We start from the raw sequence: 20,804 nt of genomic DNA, 5'->3' as shown, positions 1-20,804 counted from the left end.
AACTGTTTTTGTTTGTATTTCTGTTTCTATTTTACTGTCACCTTGCTCAGAGTTTGTGTTTCTTTGTTTTTTTTTTTTCTGATGAAAGTCCATTCAGTAATTCTTACAAAGGAGGGCTAGCAGTAACAACTTCCATTAGCTTTGTATATCTAAGAAGGCTTATAATTTTACCTCATATCCAAGGATGATTTTTGCTAATTAATAGCACTGAGTGACATTTTTTTCTTCAATTTTTTATTTGTAATAAATAGTGGGTTATAAGACTATAAAATTACAGTGTATAGTTCCACACTACAACCGCCACCAAAGTTCTGTGTCCCCCACTTTCCCACCTCCCAAAGATAAGCACCATAGTTCTTACAAGTCTTAGGAACAGTTTTCTTGATTCTTTCCCCCCCCTTACACAAGCCTATGTGTATCACTTCTTTAGCTCACTAAGCATAATCACCTCTAGTTCCTTCTATCTTGTCCCAAAGGATACAATAGCATCTTTTTTGATTGCTGAGTAGTATCTCATGGAACATGTACCCCATAACTTCTTTCGCCAGTCATCTGTTGATGGGCATTTAGTCTGCTTCTATTCTTTTAGCTTTTGTGTATATAGAACTGCATATGTCCTTTCGTATTAGTGCTTGATTGTCTTTTGGATAAATGCCTACGAGTGGTAGTGCTGGATCATAAGATAATTCCATTTTTTAAAAATATTTAATTTATTTACTAATGAGAATGATAGGAAGAGAGAGAGATAGAGAGAAAGAACCAGACTTCACTCCAGTACATGTGATGCTGGGGATTGTACTCAGAACCTCATGCTTGACAATCGAGTGCTTTATCTACTGCGACACCTCTCATACCATGGTAATTCCATTTTTATTTAAGGACTCTCCATATAGTCTTCCAAATGGGTTGCACTAGTTTGCATTCCCACCAGCAGTGTGGTAGAGTTCCTTTATCTCCACAACCTTGCCAACACCTGTTATTTCCTGTTTTGTAAGTTGTTCTCCTATGTGTAAGGTGGAATTTCAGTATACTTTTAATTTAATTTCTCTAGTAATTAGTGAAGTAGAGTATTTCTGTCTTTGGACCATGAATATCTTCTTTAGAAAATTGTCAGGTCTTCCCTGGGCAGATGACTCCACCAATCTGACCTGGAGGCCTGCCTCCCCTGATCCCTCCCCACTAGGGAAAGAGAGAGACAAGCTGGGAGTAAGGATCGATGTGTCAATGCCCATGTTCAGCGGGGAAGCAATTACAGAAGCCAGACCTTTCACCTTCTGCACCCCATAATGACCCTGGGTCCATACTCCCAGAGAGATAAAGAATAGGAAAGCTATCAAGGGAGGGGAGGGGATACGGAGTTCTGGTGGTGGGAATTGTGTGAAAATGTACCCCTCTTATCCTATGGTCTTATCAATATTTCCATTTTATAAATAAAAATTTTTAAAAGAAAGAAAATTGCCATGTCTGTGTAGTGGCATACCTGGTTGAGCACAGAGTACTATGTGCAATGACCCAGGTTCGAACCCCTGGGCCCCATCTGTCCCATTTACTTTGCAAGTAAATGAAGCAGGGCTCTAGGTGTCTCTCTGTCTTTCTCCCTTTCTATCTATCTCTCCTTTCCCTCTCGATTTCTGGCTGTCTCTACCCAGTAAGTAAATAAAGATAATTTTTAACAAAGAAATTTAAAAAAGAAAACTGTCAATTTATTTCTCTGGCATACTTTTAAAATTTATTTATTTATTATTTATCTATTTTTTTTCTCGTGAGCTGTACCCTTGTGTAGTTTGTTTTTGATGTGCAGAAGCTTTTCAGTTTGGTGTAGTGCCATAACTTTACTCTTGTTTTTATTCTCCTATGTGGACTCAGGCTTTGTTAATGTGACACCATACACCACATCAACATCTCACTTCTTTACAAGCCTTTCCCTCCTCTCACGACTCAGGTACAAACATGAATCCCATCATTAGAGTCACAGTGCCACCTGTTGGACAGTAGAAATCAATCTAAATGGGTAAAAGCAGAAAAATTGCTGCAGAAAATTAAGACTTTTTTTTTTGGTAAGTCTGGCCAAGAGTTTGTGAATTTTGCTTACCCTATTGAAGAACCACTAATTAGTTTCATTGATCTTTTCTATGGTTCTTTTATTTTCAATGCCATTAATCCCTACCCAATTTTAATGGGTTACACTTCACCACACACAAAAGTAAACTCCAAATGGATAAAGGACTTGGAGTCGCTAGGGGCCTCAGGCTCAGAGGTCTGGTGCATTACTGCTGCACTACCTCCATAGCCAGTGTGTTCTTATTTATTTTAAATTATTTTAACGGAGGGAATGTTTTAGAAGACTGTTTTGTTGCTGGGCTGTCTGTTTCACAGCTACAGTATCACATCTCTCCAAACTATGTGCCACCACCAAACCACACACACCACCAAAGTGCCCTTTCCTGAAGTACAGGGCACTGGATCCCAACAACTTTATTCTCTTCCTCCCCACATGATCTTTGTTTCACAAATATAACAAAAGTGAGACAACTAAAACTATAAATTCTATTTTGCACAAACTGCAAATTAAGTAACACTTTCATCTATTGAGCAAGAATTTTCTTAAGTATCTATTTGAATGTAAATTTTTCAGATTTAGCCAATTTTTACAAAGAAGCACTATTTCTTTATTCTTTTGTTTAGAGAACAGGAGCCTGCGTAACCTCTGCATCTCCGTCAGTCTGAGCTCATATTCCATGGCCATAGCTAGGAACATTCTAGGTTACACTCATTTCTTTTGTTTAGAGAAAAACAAATTAATGAACTAATTAAAATTATTATCTGTTAAGGAACTGTTTTTGTGGGTTTTTTTCCCCTCACCTAGTTATTTCTTTACATAGGTTTTTTTTTAAGGACCTTAATCTGTCTCTAGTGTGTTAAGGGTTTAATTACTCAAAAAAGAAAGATGATTTAGCTTAGTAGATGATTCATGATAATATAAATCAAGAAATTCAAATTAAAATGTGAAATTTTGCTATGTGTAAGAATTTGTTTTCATGTGTTCATATTCCTTTTTCTTTTTTCTTTTTTTTTTTTTTTTTTTACCAGAGCACTGCACAGCTCTGGGTTATGGTGGTGTGGGAGATTGAACCTGGGACTATGGTGCCTCAGGCATGAGAGTTTCTTTACATAATCACTATGCTATCTATCCCCACAATGTGTTCATATTTCAATCTATACATCTAGAAACTATAGTCTCTAAATACTGATCCAAATAGGATAATATTCCATTTAGAAATGTTGTTTTGTTTTTATTGCCACCAGGGTTATCGTTGGGGCTCAGTGCTGGGTCTATGAATCCACTGCTCCCAGAGGCCTTTTCTCTCTTTCAAGGACATCTTTGATGAATCAAACCCAATTGCAAGGAAGACCAAAGCAGAAACAAACCAATGGGACTACATCAAATTGAAAAGCTTCTGCACATCCAAAGAAACTATTAAACAAACAGAGAAACCCCCCACAGAATGGGAGAAGATCTTCACATGCCAGACATCAGACAAGAAACTAATCACCAAAATATATAAAGAGCTCAGCAAACTTAGCCGCAAAAAAGCAAATGACCCCATCCAAAAATGGGCAGAGGAAATGAACAAAACATTAACCACAGAGGAGATCAAAAAGGCTAACAAACATATGAAAAACTGCTCTAGGTCACTGATTGTCAGAGAAATGCAAATTAAGACAACACTAAGATACCACCTCACTCCTGTAAGAATGGCATACATCAAAAAGGACAGCAGCAACAAATGCTGGAGAGGATGTGGGGACAGAGGAACCCTTTTACATTGCTGGTGGGAATGTAAATTGGTACAGCCTCTGTGAAGAGCAGTCTGGAAAACTCTCAGAAGGCTAGACATGGACCTTCCTTATGACCCAATAATTCCTCTCCTGGGGTTATACCCCAAGGACTCCATAACACCCAACCAAAAAGAGGTGTGTACTCCTATGTTCATAGCAGCACAATTCATAATAGCTAAAACCTGGAAGCAACCCAGGTGCCCAACAACAGATGAATGGCTGAGAAAGCTGTGGTATATATACACAATGGAATACTATGCAGCTATCAAGAACAATGAACCCACCTTCTCTGACCCATCTTGGACAGAGCTAGAAGGAATTATGTTAAGTGAACTAAGTCAGAAAGTTAAAGATGAGTATGGGATGATCCCACTCATCAACAGAAGCTGACTTAGAAGATCTGAAAGGGAAACTAAAAGCAGGACCTGATCAAATTGTAAGTAGGGCACCAAAGTAAAAACCCAGTGGTGAGGGGTAGACATGTAGCTTCCTGGGCCAGTGGGGGGTGGGAGTGGGTGGGAGGGATGGGTCACGGTCCTTTGGTGATGGGAATGGTGTTTATGTACATTCCTAGCAAAATGTAGACATATAAATCAGTAGTTAATTAATATGAGAGGGGGAAATCAATTGTATGTCTCAAAGGTTCTCAAAAGACAAACTGAATCTTTTTAATAGATAGGCTACGTATTTGATATGCGGACTCTCTCAAAAGCCTAGACCAAGTAGATTAGAAGCTTCCAATAGCACAGCTATATACAAGATACTGGGTACTGTCCAGCAAACCATAACAAAGGGACTTTTCAAAGTTAACCCAATTAACAAATAATGTGATGATAACATTAACTATTGATTGTCTTTTTGAACCCTAAGACAGCAGGAACCTCACATCTTCACTATAGAGCCCCTACTTCCCCCAGTCCTGGAACCCTTGGATAGGGCTCACTTTCCCGTATGCATCTCCCAATCCATACCAAATAATATTGCATCCGCCGATCACAACCTAACCAAAGCAACGATTGCCATCTCAACATGCTTCACCTCAGAGTGTATCCAGAGACTTCACGTGTGGAATGACAACCCTTCAGCTTCATTACTCGGGTGAGACCTTTCCTTTTATAGTACACTCTAATTTCATCTCAGGTAGTTCACTTTCTAACAAAGTCCCATAACCTAGACATACACCAGTTTCTGTGAGAGAGAGCTTATGTGCACACGTATCCATAAACTACTGCAAAATATATACCTGAAAGCAGGACTACACTAGAGTTTGCAGTGAGTACCTCCCTAACACTTCCTCTCCACTATTCCAAACTTGGGATCCATGATTGCTCAACAAATTGTTTGGCTTTGTATGTTAACTCTCTTTTCAATCACCAGGTTCCAGATGCCACCAGGATGCTGGCCAGGCTTCCCTGGATTGAAGACCCCACCAATGTGTCCTGGAGCTCAGCTTCCCCAGAGACACACCCTACTAGGGAAAGAGAGAGGCAGACTGGGAGTATGGACCGACCAGTCAACGCCCATGTTCAGCGGGGAAGCAATTACAGAAGCCAGACCCTCTACCTTCTCAACGACCCTGGGTCCATGCTCCCAGAGGGCTAGAGAATGGGAAGGCTATCATGGGAGAGGGTGGGTTATGGGGATTGGGTGGTGGGAATTGTGTGGAGTTGTACCCCTCCTACCTTATGCTTTTGTTCACTAATCCTTTCTTAAATAAAAAATTTAAAAAAAAAAAACTGCTCTAAGTCACTGATTGTCAGAGAAATGCAAATTAAGACAACACTAAGATACCACCTCACTCCTGTAAGAATGGCATACATCAAAAAGGACAGCGGCAACAAATGCTGGAGAGGATGTGGGGACAGAGGAACCTTTTTACATTGCTGGTGGGAATGTAAATTGGTACAGCCTCTGTGGAGAGCAGTCTGGAAAACTCTCAGAAGGCTAGACATGGACCTTCCATATGACCCAATAATTCCTCTCCTGGGGTTATACCCCAAGGACTCCATTACACCCAATCAAAAAGAGGTGTGTACTCCTATGTTCATAGCAGCACAATTCATAATAGCTAAAACCTGGAAGCAACCCAGGTGCCCAACACCAGATGAGTGGCTGAGAAAGCTGTGGTATATATACACAATGGAATACTATGCAGCTATCAAGAACAATGAACCCACCTTCTCTGACCCATCTTGGACAGAGCTAGAAGGAATTATGTTAAGTGAACTAAGTCAGAAAGATAAAGATGAGTATGGGATGATCCCACTCATCAACAGAAGCTGACTAAGAAGATCTGAAAGGGAAACTAAAAGCAGGACCTGATCAAATTGTAAGTAGGGCACCAAAGTAAAAACCCAGTGGTGAGGGGTAGGCATGTAGCTTCCTGGGCCAGTGGGGGGTGGGAGTGGGCGGGAGGGATGGGTCACAGTCCTTTGGTGGTGGGAATGGTGTTTATGTACACTCCTAGCAAAATGTAGACATATAAATCAGTAGCTAATTAATATGAGAGGGGGAAATCAATTGTATGTCTCAAAGGTTCTCAAAAGACAAACTGAATCTTTTTAATATATAGGCTATGTATTTGATATGCGGACTCTCTCAAAAGCCTAGACCAAGTAGATTAGAAGCTTCCAATAGCACAGCTATATACAAGATACTGGGTACTGTCCAGCAAACCATAACAAAGGGACTTTTCAAAGTTAACCCAATTAACAAATAATGTGATGATAACATTAACTATTGATTGTCTTTTTGAACCCTAAGACAGCAGGAACCTCACATCTTCACTATAGAGCCCCTACTTCCCCCAGTCCTGGAACCCTTGGATAGGGCCCACTTTCCCGTATGCATCTCCCAATCCAAACCAAATAACATTGCATCTGCCGATTACAACCTAACCAAAGCAACGATTGCTACCTCAACATGCTTTACCTCAGAATGTATCCAGAGACTTCACGTGTGGAATGACAACCCTTCAGCTTCATTACTCGGGTGAGACCTTTCCTTTAATAGTACACTCTAATTTCATCTCAGGTAGTTCACTTTCTAACAAAGTCCCATAACCTAGATATACACCAGTTTCTGTGAGAGAGAGCTTATGTGCACACGTATCCATAAACTATAAAATATATACCTGAAAGCAGGACTACACTAGAGTTTGCAGTGAGTACCTCCCTAACACTTCCTCTCCACTATTCCAAACTTGGGATCCATGATTGCTCAACAAATTGTTTGGCTTCATATGTTAACTCTCTTTTCAATCACCAGGTTCCAGATGACACCAGGATGCTGGCTAGGCTTCCCTGGACTGAAGACCCCACCAATGTGTCCTGGAGCTCAGCTTCCCCAGAGTCACACCCTACTAGGGAAAGAGAGAGGCAGACTGGGGGTATGGACCGACCAGTCAACGCCCTTGTTCAGCGGGGAAGCAATTACAGAAGCCAGACCTTCTACCTTCTGCAACCCTCAACGACCCTGGGTCCATGCTCCCAGAGGGATAGAGAATGGGAAAGCTACCATGGGAGGGGGTGGGTTATGGGGATTGGGTGTTGGGAATTGTGTGGAGTTGTACCCCTCCTACCTTATGCTTTTGTTCACTAATCCTTTCTTAAATAAAAAATTAAAAAAAAAAAAAAAAAGAATTTTATTTTATTTTGTCTCCAGGGTTATCACTGTGGTTTGGTGTCTGCACTACTAATCCACTGCTGGAGGCCATTTTTTCCATTTAGTTGCCATTGTTATTGTTGTTGTTGCTGTTGGATGGAACAGAGAAATCGAAGAGAGGAGAGGAAGATAGACACTTGCAGATCTGCTTCACTGCTTGTCAGGTGACCCCCGCACAGGTGGGGATCCGGGGGCTCAAACGGGGGCTCGAACCGGGATCCTTAGGCCGGTCCTTGCATTTCACACCATTGCACTTAACCCACTGCGCTACCGCCAGTTCCCCTTTTTCTTTCTTGCTTACTTGATTTTTTTTCTTTTCCTTTCTATTATACTTAATAGCGGAGAGAGAAGGAGAGAGAGAAAGACACACGTCTCACCACTCCTGAAACTTCCCTGCTACATGTGGGGAGCGGGGCTCGAACTGGGTCCTTAAGCAATGTAGTATGTGTGCTTACCCAGGTGCCCTACCATCTGGCTCTCCCATTTAGAACTGCTTTTATCAGTGCAGCATTCCTGGTTTTCTTTCTTTCTTTTCTTTTCTTTTTTTTCTTTTTTTTTTTTTTTTTACTTTGATAATGAGTTTCATCTGCAGGAGGAAAATAAAGATAAATGAGAATTCAGGAAAATGTCTTAAGTACGTACGTTAAACTACATGTCACAAACAATATCCTGAAATACATATTGATAAAACAGGAATTAGCGGGAGTTGGCGGTAGCACAGCGGGTTAAGCGCACGTGGCACAAAACGCAAGGACTGGCATAAGGATCCGGGTTCGAGCCCCCAGCTCCTTACCTGCAGGGGAGTAGCTTCACAGGCGGTGAAGCAGGTCTGCAGGTGTCTTTCTCTCCCCCTCTCAGTCTTCACTTCCTCTCTCCATTTCTCTCTGTCCTATCCAACAACGATGACAAGAATAACTACAACAATAAAACAAGGGCAACAAAAGGGAATAAACAAATAAATATTTAAAAAAGAAAGAAAGAAAAAGGAATTATCTTTGTAGTATTGCACCAAAGTAAAAAACTGGGGGGAGGAGGAGGGTAGATTTTCAGGTCCACTATAGCGTGGTGAGGGTAGGGACACAGACTTTGGTGGTGGGAATGGTGTTAATATACACTCCTATTAACTTATAGTCTTGTAAATCACTATTTAATCAATATGAGAGGGAAAAGTAGATTGAATGTCTCAAGATTTTTAATGCATAGACTTCAATTTTTTTAAATTTTATTTTAAATTTTATTTTCCCTTTTGTTGCCCTTGTTTTTTATTGTTGTTGTACCTATTGATGTCGTCGTTGTTAGATAGGACAGAGACAAAAGGAGAGAGGAGGGGAAGACAGAAAGAGGGAGAGAAAGATAGACACCTGCAGACCTGCTTCAGCTTGTGAAGCGACTCCCCTGCAGGTGGGGATCCTGGGGGTCCAACCTGGATTCTTAGCCAGTCCTTGCGCTTCATGCCACGTGTGCTTATCCCGCTGAGCTACCACCCTACTCCCTAGACTTCAGTTCTGAGTATGTATTCCTTCAATCAAAGCACTTAAGGTTTCAAATTAGTAAACCGAATTTTAACACTAAGCTTAAACTGTTAATGCATTTCTAATAACTTTTTTTTGAAATATTAAATCACCTGCAGTCTTAGACCAGGGAGACCAGGGAGACCAGAAGCAACCAGCCTTGTCAGTATATAAGATATAATTATTTGTAAATAGCATTAAATCACATAAATTATGGTAAGGCCTTATATGGTACAGTAAATCCTAACCATGGGATTTCCAAAGTAAACCAAATTCCAAAAAAACTTGCTTATAATAATAATAATTATCTATTGCCTTCTTAAACTCTAGGATAGCAAGGAACCTTCCTCATTCTCTATAAAACCTGTATTTCTGGCAATCAGGCGGTAGCGCAGCAGCTTAAGCGCAGGTGGTGCAAAGACTGGATGCCAGTTGGAGCCAGGGCTCCCCACCTGCAGGGGGCAGTGTTCCTGTCCTCGCTCCATTTCTCTCTGTCCTATCTAACAACGACGACATCAACAACAACAACAACAATAACTACAACAATAAAACAACCAGGGCAACGAAAGGGATAAATAAATAAATAAATATTTTTTTAAAAAGCCGTATTTCTCCCAGTCCTGAAACCTCTGGGCTTTGCTTGTTTTCCTTCATGCTTCTCTTGATCCACACCATCTGATACTGCATCTTGTCAGTGAATCTCCAGACTGCTTTCCATAAGGGTTGGACCAATTTATATTCCCACCAGCAATGTAGGAGAGCTTCTTTCCCCCTACAGCCTCTCCAACAGTTGATGTTTCTTTTTTTAATATATGACATTCTCCTAGGTGTAAAGTGGTATCTCTTGTTGCTTTTATTTGCATTTCCCTGATGATCAGTGGATGATGATCGGTAGATCTCTTATTTTTTTGGAGATGAATCTGTCCATGTTGTTCCCCCATTTTCTCACTAGGATAGGTTGCTCTTTTTTTAAAAATATTTATTTATTCCCTTTTGTTGCCCTTGTTGTTTTATTGTTGTAGTTATTTTTGTTGTTACTGATGTCGTCATTGTGGATAGGACAGAGAGAACTGGAGAGAGGAGGGGAAGACAGAAAGAGGGAGAAAAAGACACCTGCAGACCTGCTTCACCGCCTGTGAAGCGACTCCCCTGCAGGTGGGGAGCTGGGGGCTCGAACCGGGATCCTTATGCTGGTCCCTGCGCTTTGTGCCACCTGCACTTAACCTGCTGCACTGCGCTGCTGCCCAACTGCTCTTTTATTGTTAAGTCTGGTGAGTTCTTTTTGTGAGTGTATTTTGGTTATTATCCCTCTCTGACCAGTGTATGCCGCATTGGTTTCTTACTGAGTACCACATGCTAACCCAATTGCAGCACTGGAGGTATCGCCACACTGGTTTCTGACCTAACAGCTAAATCTTTGATCCATTTGAAATTTATTTTTGGACATGGTGATGTGTAGTGGTCCATTTTTTTTTTCAGTGTTTTGACCCTGTTTCCCCAACATCATTTGTTGAAGAACTCTCCTTCCCCTTTGAATCTACAAATTGCTTTAGGAAGAATAACCATCTTGTCAATATTGATTCTCCACAACTATGAACTGTGATTATTCTTCCATTTCTTTAAAAGACTGTCTCTGTTCCTTCCAGCCATGTCCTATAGTTTTCACTGTAGAGGTCTTTCACCTCTTTTGTTAGATTTATCCCAAAGTATTTTATCTTTTTTTTTCTGGGGGGGGGGGGTCAGTTGCAAAGGGGAATTCTTTTCTTCATTTCCCTTTCCTTTCCCTCATCCTTACCCTATGTGTTCAGGAATACCATAGATTTAACTATGTTCATTGTATATCCTGCCACTCTGCTGAATTAACTGGTGGTTACAAGTAATGTTTTGGTTGAGTCTTTAGGGTTTTCCATGTATAATATCATGTCATCTGAAAATAGTGATAATTTAAGATTTTCCTTTCCAATTTGGATTCCTTTGATGTTACTTTCTTGCCTGATGGCTCTGGTGAGAACTTTTATTTTTAATACATTTTTATATTTATTTTTCCTTTTGTTGCCCTTGTTTTTTATTGTTGTTGTAGTTATTATTGTTGTTGTTACTGATGTCGTCATTGTTAGATAAGACAGAGAGAAATGGAGAGAGGAGGGGAAGACAGAGAGGGGGAGAGAAAGACACCTGCAGACTTGCTTCACCGCCTATGAAGGGACTCTCCTGCAGACGGGGAGGTGGGGCTCAAACCAGGATCCTTACACTGGCCCTTGTGCTTTGCACCATGTGCACTTTACACAACTGCGCTACCGCCCGACTACCCTAGTGAGAACTTCTAAGGCTATGTTGAACAGTAGTAATGATGACCCCACCAATGTGTCCTGGAGCCTTGCTTCCCCAGAGCCCTGCCCCACTAGGGAAAGAGAGAGACAGGCTGGGAGTATGGATTGACCTGTAACGCCCATGTTCAGTGGGGAAGCAGTTACAGAAGCCAGACCTTCCACATTCTGTACCTCATAATGACCTTGGGTCCATACTCCCAGAAGGATAAAGAATAGGAAAGCTATCAGGGGAGGGGATGAGATACTGATGAATTGTGTACCCCTCTTATCCTATGGTTTTTGTCAGTGTTTCCTTTTTATAAATAAAAAAAAATTTTTTTAAGTGAGCATCCTTTTCTAGTTCCAGATTTTAGAGAGAAAACTCTCAGTTCTTCCCTGCTAAGTATAATGTTGGCCATGAGACTGACATATACAGCCTTTATTATGTTAAGGAATTATCCTTCCATCCATAATTTTTTTTCTCTTACCTTCTTAATTGGAAAGATGGTTTACAGTAAATAAAGTTGTTGGTACATGTGTAAATATTTTCAGTTTTATGCAAAATACTGTCACCCCCCTGCCTAGGTCCTCGTCCATCATCACTCACCAGGACCTGAAAGTGCCCCCCCACCAGAGTCCTTACCTTTGGTGCAATACACCAAACCCAGTCCAATTTCTACTTTGTTTCTCTTTCTGTCCTATTTCTTTCCTTTGGTGCAATACCCCAAACCCAGTCCAATTTCTACTTTGTTTCTCTTTCTGTCCTATTTCTTTCCTTTGGTGCAATACACCAAACCCAGTCCAATTTCTACTTTCTCTTTCTGTTCTATTTCTTAACTTCTGTCCATGAGTGAGATCATCTTATATCCATCCTTCTCTTTCCTTAAGAGTTTTATTATGGGTACTGGACCTTGTCAAATGCTTTTTTTTTGGGGGGGGGGGTATCAATTGACAAAGTCATGCTTGTTTTTTTTTTCTTACTTTTTGTTTATTAATGTGATAATAACATGGACTGATTTTCATATATTAAACCATCCCGTATACCTGGGATGAATCTCACTTGCTCATGAAGGATTATTTTCTTTATATGCTGTTGAATTCAAGTTTCCAAGATTTTGTTGAGGATGTTTGCTCTGATGTTCATCAGGGATATTGGTCTACAGTTTTTTCAGCAGAGTCCTTTCCTGCTTTGGGGATTAGGATGATAAAGGCTTCATACAATGTGCTTGGAAGAGTCTCTCCTGTTTCAGTATTTTGGAAGAGTATAAGACTGGTATCAGTTCTTCTCTGAATGACTTTTAGAATTCATAAGCAAAGCCACCTGGACTTCTGTTCTAGAGATATTTTTATTATTGTTTCAAGTTCTGTACAAGTTAGTGGCATATTGAGATTTTCTGCTTCCTCTTGGGTCAATCTTGGGATCTGGCATCTGTAGGAAAGTATGTTACAATAAGATCACGGTGTATGGTTCCTTTCAGCAGTGTCCTACAGTTTTCACTGTAGAGGTCTTTCACCTCTTCTGTTAGATGTATCCCAAAGTATTTTATCATTTTGGTTCAGTTGTGAAGAGAAATTGCTTTCTTCATTTCCTTTCCTCTACATCCTTATCCTGTGTGTATCACAATTCTGTCCTCACCCTCCCGCCTTCCAAAGAAAACCACCACCCTCCTCACAAGTCGTAAAAACAGTTTGCTTGCTTCCTTCTCCTCTTCCTTCTGTCTTTCCTTTTCTTTCTTTTTTTCTTTTTTGCCTCCAGGGTTATTGCTGGGGCTCGGTGCCTCCATTCAAATCCACTGTTTCTAGAGGCCATTTTTCCCTTTTTGTTGCCCTTGTTATCATTGTTGTTATTATTGTTGTTATTGCTGTCGTTGTTGCTGGATAGGACAGAAAGAAATGGAGAGAGGAGGGGAAGACAGAGAGGGGGAGAGAAAGACAGACACCTGCAGACCTGCTTCACCGCCTGGGAAGCGACTCCCCTGCAGGTAGGGAGCCGGGGGCTCAAATTGGGATCCTTACGGCTGGTCCTTGTGCTTTGTGCCACATGCTCTTAACCTGCTGCTACTGCTCGACTCCCGTTTCTCTTTCTTTTTTTAAATATTTATTTATTCCCTTTTGTTGCCTTTGTTTTTTATTGTTGTTGTAGTTGTTGTTGTTGTAGATGTCGTTGTTGGAAAGGACAGAGAGAAATGGAGAGAGGAGGGGAAGACAGAGAGGGGGATAGAAAGATACACACTTGCAGACCTGCTTCACAACCTGTGAAGCGACTCCCCTATAGGTGGGGATTCTTAATGGCAGTCCTAGCGTTTTGTGCCACATGCACTTAAGCCTGCTGGTACCACCCAACTCCCTTCTTTTTCAAGTTCATGTATATCAGGTCTCTAGATTCCACAAATAGAGGAAACCATCTGGTAGTTGCCTTTCATCTCTTGATCTAGTTCGCCAAACATAATCACTTCCAGTTCCATTCATTTTGTCCCAAGGACACAGTATTATCGTATTTGATTGCAGAGTAGTATTCCATGGAACATGTATCCCATAAATTCTTTAGTCAGTCATATGTTAATAGGCATTTAGGCTGCTTTCAATCTTTGGCTATTCTGAATAATGCAACTATGAACACAGGGGTGCATATACTCCTTCAAATTAATGTTTGAGTGTTCCTTTCCTTTTTTTTTTTTTTTTGCTTTCAGGGTTATCACTGGTGCTCTGTGTTGGCACTATGAATCCACTGCTTCTGATGGCCTTTTTTTTTTTTTCATTTCCCCTTACACAGACACACACAGGACAGGGAGAAATTGAGAGGGGAGAAGGAGATAGAGAAGGAGAGAGAGCAGTGGTGTGCCTGGTTAAGCACTTACATTACAGTGTTACAGTGCACCTAGGTTCAAGTCCCAGGTCCAGATTCAAGCCCCTGGCCCCCACCTACAGGGGGAAAGCCTCAAAGCTGTGAAGCAGGTCTTCAGACATCTCTATCTCCCCTCTTCCCTCTTTTCCCTCCCATCTAGATTTGTTTCTATGCAATAATTAAATTTTTTTAATTGGTGTTTACAGTCAACAGTATTTATATACTTTTCCCATATTTGGGAGCTACTCTCTTCCTTGATCCAGCCTTCTAGTCCTTTTTCCAGCCATGACACCCTCTCCAAGAAAATAACTTGGATCCACTTGCATATCAGATGTCAGGCTCAGGAAAAAAACTAGTCAAGTCATGGACCCTTTGGAATATACCTATGCTAGAACTACTAGCTATTTCCAAAACAGAGACCCCAAATCTTCATCTGCAATATTCCAGCCTTTAGGTTCATTATTAGTCAACAATTTGTTTGGCTTTATAAGTTAACTCTTTTCAGCTACTAGGTTCCAAATGCTACCATGATGCCAACCACATTTCCCTGGGCAGACCCCACCAATGTGTCCTGGAACCCTGCTTCCCCAGAGCCCCATTCCACTAGGGAAAGAGAGATAGACTGGGAGTATGGATCAACTTGTCAATGCCCATGTTCAGTGGGGAAGCAATTCCAGAAGCCAGACCTTCCACCTTCTGCCTCTCATAATGACCTTGGGTCCATACTCCCAGAAGGATAAAGAATAGGAAAGCTATCAGGGGAGGGGATGGGATACGGAGTTCTAGTGGTGGGAATTGTGTAGAATTGTACCCCTTTTATCCTATGGTCTTTTCAGTGTTTCCATTTTATAAATAAAAAATGTTTTTTTTTTAAAAAGCTGCATGATAGGTCCCTAGCTTAAAGGAAGACTCAGAGGAGAGGTAAACAGGTCCCCTGTAGCTGACTGGGAAAGGAAGCTGTTTTCTTCCAACACTCAGACGTAAACAGATCTCTCTGGTGGTGGGAATTGTGTGGAACTGTACCCCTCTTGTCCTATGGTTTTGTTAATGTCTCCTTTTTAAAATAAATAAAAAGAAGTAAACAGATCTCGAACAGCTAATCCTCAGAGGATTCAGCTATCGGCTGAACCAGCGCAGTGAGGCCAAACATATCACAGGTATTATATCAGTCTAGTGACACTATCAAAAATTCCCATCCTCCTCCTTTAATCAACAAAGGGATATCAAGCACTTTGGTCAGTGGCGCCTGCTGGCCGAACAACAGAAAACACACTGAATGCACATGTAGAGACGTATTATTCTCAATCCAGTTGAAACCATGACATGATTTACAGAAAGAAATGACACAGAACTCCAGGGATATATAGAAGTAGATGTAGCAGAGAAACAATTGATTTTATTGTCTAGTGCTCATGGTGTATGACTCACTTTTGTTAATGTTTCATTCTCATTGATTTGTTTCACATTAGAACAAATCCTTTTTTTAAAAAAATATTTATTCCCATTTGTTGCCCTTGTTGTTTTATTGTTGTAGTTATTATTGTTGTTGTTATTGATGTTGTCATTGTTAAGATGACAGAGAGAATGACAGAGATTGTTAGGAGAGAAATGGAGAGAGGAGGGGAAGACAGAGGGGGAGAAAAAGATAGACCTGCTTCACCGCCTGTGAAGTGGCTCCCCTGCAGGTGGGGAGCCAGGGGCTCGAACCGGGATTCTTACACCGGTCCTTGTGCTTTGCGCTTCCAGCGCTTAACCCGCTGCACTACAGTCTGACTCCCCCCCGCCCTTTTTTTAACTGACAAAGGTGAATAATTTTGAGAATTATGAATTTGAGAACGTTTGGGGTCATATCTAAATAATGGGAATGTTAGGGTTTGATATGTGTGTGTGTGTGTGTGTGTGTGTGTATTATAGCTACAAGAGAAACTCTGGTCAAAGGCTTCTCCAAAATACCTACTCTTGACTTTCTTCCATTCTCCAGTACTCAGTGCTTCATCCAGAACTCTTCACACAGGCCAGGAGTCAATGACTTGTCTTGAGAGCTTGTTCCTACACAGGAATGCCTGGAGCTTGAACTTTGGCCTGACCTATGGGTCAGGTACAAAACTCAGGTTCCCAAAGTAAAAACATGCATATGTGAGAAGTGATTATGTTGGGGACAAATAAAAGCAAACACTGGTTAAGTGTCTTCATATAAACAATACCAGGGAGAAGAAATGTGCTCACTGGTTATTTCTTCACGCTTCAATTTCAACTTCTCTATACATAACACAGTCCATACGTTTTCTTTTCTGGATGACATAAGTTTTTTAGCACAGAATTATCTCATTTGTACCAATTTTAATGGGAGCATGAACTGGCACTCAATTTCACTATATTAGTTTCCACAACTGACAAAAACTTGTTCCTTCCTAGAAAGGACAGGCAAAAGATGAACACTGGGGAAAACTTGGGGAATTCACTAATAACACACATGGGTCAGACAAGTCTTTCAAAGGGAGGCTGGGTTATCCTGCCCTGCTACTCAAGGGAGACTGGTCCTGAATGAGGGCAGCCTACAATGTTCCCAGCTGTGACCATAAGCTGCAAGCTCAGACCAACAGGGCCTTAAGAGGTTACACAGGCTCTGGTGCCACAGAATGCGAGCTATTCGCTGCTCTAATCCAACTTTTTTTTTTTAATTTTTTTTTTTTCCTCCTCCAGGGTTATTGCTGGGCTCAGTGCCTGTACCATGAATCCACCGCTCCTGGAGGCCATTTTATTCCCCCTTTGTTGTAGCTTCGTTGTGGCTATTATTATTGCTCTTGTTGACGCAATTCGTTGTTAGATAGGACAGAGAGAAATGGAGAGAGGAGGGGAAGACAGAGAAGGGGAGAGAAAGATAGACACCTGCAGACCTGCTTCATCGCCTGTGAAGTGACTCCCCTGCAGGTGGGGAGCCGGGGGCTCGAACTGGGATCCTTACACCGGTCCCTGCGCTTTGCGCCACTTGCACTTAACCCTCTGCGCCACCGCCCGACCCCCTCTTTTTTTTTTATAAATTTATTTTTTAATTGTAGCTATTATTGTTGCTGTTATTGATGTCGCCGTTGCTGGATAGGACAGAAATGGAGAGAGGAGGGGAAGACAAAGGGGTGGAGAGAAAGATAGACACCTACAGACCTGCTTCACCGCCTGTGAAGCGACTCCCCTGCAGGTACAGAGCCAGGGGCTTGAACCGGGTTCTTTACTCCAGTCCTTGCACTTTGTGCCACTTGCGCTTAACCCGCTGCACTACGCCCCCCCCACTCCCCTAATCCAACTTTCTGACACCATTTTCACACACACACACACACACACACGTTTATTTATTTAATAATGATCAAGAAGACCGCAGGATAAGGACTAGAGTTCTGTATCCCATGAAGCTTTCCTATTCTTTATCCCTCTGGGACTATGGACCCAGGATCATTATGAGGTGCAGAAGGTGGAAGGTCTGGTTTCGGTAATTGCTTCTCTGCTGGACATGGGCGTTGGCAGGTTGATCAATACTCCCAGTCTATTTCTAGCTTTTCCCCATTGCAAAAGAGCTCTCCACATCTGCTTTAATGGACCCTGTCTTCATTTTTAAAAATACCATCATGCTTTTCCTATCCTTACATCTATTTGTCTTAGTGATAACAGCTTGCGTCAATCCACTGACACATTTTCCTATATCTCAACTAATAAGAAAATGATAAAAATTTCAAATTCTTCAGTAAAAAGTTTTTTTCTTTTTTATTGTATAATAACAAAAAAAAAAAATCCAAACTCTTCATCCAGAACTAGAAGAAATATCACTGATGGCACGAGATGGAGAGACCTGAGAATACTATAGTCATCAGTGCAAAAAAAGTGCCTGTGGGGAGTCCGGCTGTGGCACAGTGGGTTAAGCGCAGGTGGCGCAAAGCGAAAGGACGGGCGTAAGGAAGCAAAATTTCTGGCGTAAGGAAGCGAAAGGACTGGCGTAAGGATCCCAGTTCGAGCCCCGGCTCCCCACCTGCAGGGGACTCGCTTCACAAGCGGTGAAGCTGGTCTGCGGGTGTCTTTCTCTCCCTCTCTCCATCTCTCTCTGTCCTATCCAACAACGACATCAATAACCACAACAATGTTAAACAACAAGGGCAGCAAAAGGGAAAATAAATATTTTTTTTAATAGTGCCTGTGGTACATATATTTTTGGAATGAAGTGTTGAGAAATGAAAGAAATATAGTTAGGAAGTGAAGTGATTTTATTTATCTAGCTAAACTCAGAATCAGTACTGAAGCCCAGAAAAGTTGAATCATCTTTCCAAATGCAGAATTGATAATTAGTTCTCTCAGATCCAAAGAATCCAAATTCTTACCTGGGAATACAGCTAGAACCTTTTTTCCTTAAGCTTACAGACGATCTGTTCTACGTACACAATAGTGTTTAATGTACATTGGTCCAATCAAAGTAAGAATGGTGATTGGTGTGGAGGTCATGACTAAAAGCGTAAAGAAAAAAAACCATGTGAAAGGCCTGTTACAAGTCATCACTTAAGGGTAGCAAAAAGAAGTGCTGTCAACTTAATGTCCCTCCAAATACAATGCAGTTCAGGTAACAGTGTTATAGAATACTTTACCAAATCTCTCAACGATATTATATATATATAAAAAAATTTTTTTCTTTTTTTTTTTTTTTTTAATCGGAGACATGGTCACTACTAGGTACATGGAAGCCTTGCATTCCATTTACCTAGCCACCATCCCAAAGCCTATTTTAATCATGCTGTTCAACGAATTACAATGAGGACAATAAAGGTACCACATTTAAGATAGGAGGAAGATGAGGGAGTTGGGCGGTAGCGCAGCGGGTTAAGCGCACATGGTGTGAAGCGCAAGGACGGGCTAAGGATCCGGGTTCCAGCCACCGGCTCCCCACCTGCAGGGGAGTCGCTTCACAGGCGGTGAAGCAAATCTTCGGGTGTCTATCTTTCTCTCCCCCTGTCTTCCCTTCCTCTCCATTTCTCTCTGTCCTATCTAACAACAACGACAACAATAATAACTACAACAACCATAAAAACAAGGGCAACGAAAGGGAAAATAAATAAATAAAATTTTTAAAAAAAGATGAGGAAGATGGGCGGAGGGTAGATAGCATAATGGTTATGAAAACAGACTCTCATGCCCGAGGCCCCAAAGTCCTAGATTCAATCCCCCACACCACCATAAGCCAGAGCTGAACAGTGCTCTGGTTAAAAAATTAAAAAAAAAAAAAACTTATAATAAAAAAAAAAAAGATATGAAGAAGATAATAAATTTGAGGTTTAAGGGAACTAGGGATGTCTTTATCAAATTGTTCACTGTTAACCTTGTATAAAGTCAATAGATTTAATATTTCTGGTAGGTTAACACTTTATTTACTACACATCTATGCTAATATGCTAAAAATCATGCACAACAGAAAATAAGAAATCATATAAAGTGATTTCAAAGTAGATTTACACGCCTGCTATTGAAAATCCTCACAAGGGAAGGACTCGTGATAAGTGGATGAAGGAAATGTTACTATTTGCCTGCTCAAGAGACCAGGATGGATTTACACCATAATCTCAAGACAAATCTGCAAGGAAAACAATCCACAACCAGTATAAAAGCATCTACGGTAGTGAAGCAAAGAAATCACACAGAAGGAATAAAACGCAGGTGACGCCATAACATACAGCCTTCCAGCAGCAGGTCCTCAGCATGGGATAAAAGAATTTAAGGGAGTCGGGCTGTAGCGCAGCGGGTTAAGCGCAGGTGGTGCAAAGCACAAGGACCGGCATAAGGATCCCGGTTTGAACCCCAGCTCCCCATCTGCAGGGGAGTCGCTTCACAGGTGTTGAAGCAGGTCTGCAGGTGTCTATCTTTCTCTCCCCCCCTCTGTCTTCCCCTCCTCTCTCCGTTTCTCTCTGTCCTATCCAACAACGACGACAATAATAACTACAACAATAAAACAACAAGGGCAACAAAAGGGAATAAATAAATTAAATAAAATATTTAAAAAAAAAAAAAGAATTTAAGGAAAATCCCAGGAGGGGGAGGAGAACCACCTCTGAGGGGTAGCAGGAATCTTTTACCATATCAGGAGCTGGGGAATCCTGCAAGCCTGCTAGTGCTAAGTAGAAGCCAGAAATAAGACTAAGAAACTCAAAGTAGGACTGTGGCATGCCCAGTTAAGCACAGGTTACCATGTGCAAGGATCCAGGTTCAAGGATCCAGCATTTTACACACACACACACACACACACACACACACACACACACACACACACACGCTTCAAGAGCAGTGAAGTAGGGCTGCAGGTATCTTTCTGTCTCCTTCCCTTTCAATTTCTCTCTGTCCTATCAAGTAAAGGGGGGAAAATGGCCACCAAGAGAGGTCAACTCCTATTGCAAGCACTGAGCCTCACTGATATCCTCAAAGAAAAAAGAGGGAGATGGGGAGAGGGATGGGGGAGAGATAGGAGTGCTAGAGGGAGGGGGGGAGAAAAGGAATAGAGGAAGTGGGGGAGGGAGAGGGTGGAGGAGGTGGGGGAGGGATAGAGGGGGAGGGATAGTGGGGGAGAGGGAGGGATAGAGGGAGTAGAGAAGGGGGAGCTGAGCAGTGCTT

General features: G+C 41.5%; 1 protein-coding gene and 1 long non-coding RNA gene across 2 annotated transcripts in view; one reads left to right on the top strand and one right to left on the bottom strand.

The window, feature by feature from the left end:
* LOC107523444 (zinc finger protein 709-like) overlaps positions 1-20,804 on the top strand; it is a 511,405-nt gene that overhangs the window by 447,239 nt on the left and 43,362 nt on the right. The gene's annotated exons all lie outside the window — the stretch shown is intronic.
* LOC132535608 (uncharacterized) lies at positions 15,545-20,026 on the bottom strand. Its single transcript, XR_009547363.1, has 2 exons — positions 18,533-20,026; positions 15,545-16,217 (listed from the first exon to the last, which is right to left on the bottom strand). It is a non-coding gene; the product is annotated as an uncharacterized LOC132535608 (long non-coding RNA).

This window comes from Erinaceus europaeus, chromosome 23 (genome assembly GCF_950295315.1).
Source record: "Erinaceus europaeus chromosome 23, mEriEur2.1, whole genome shotgun sequence".
Lineage (NCBI taxonomy): Eukaryota > Metazoa > Chordata > Mammalia > Eulipotyphla > Erinaceidae > Erinaceus > Erinaceus europaeus.
This window is presented reverse-complemented; position numbering and strand designations above follow the sequence as displayed.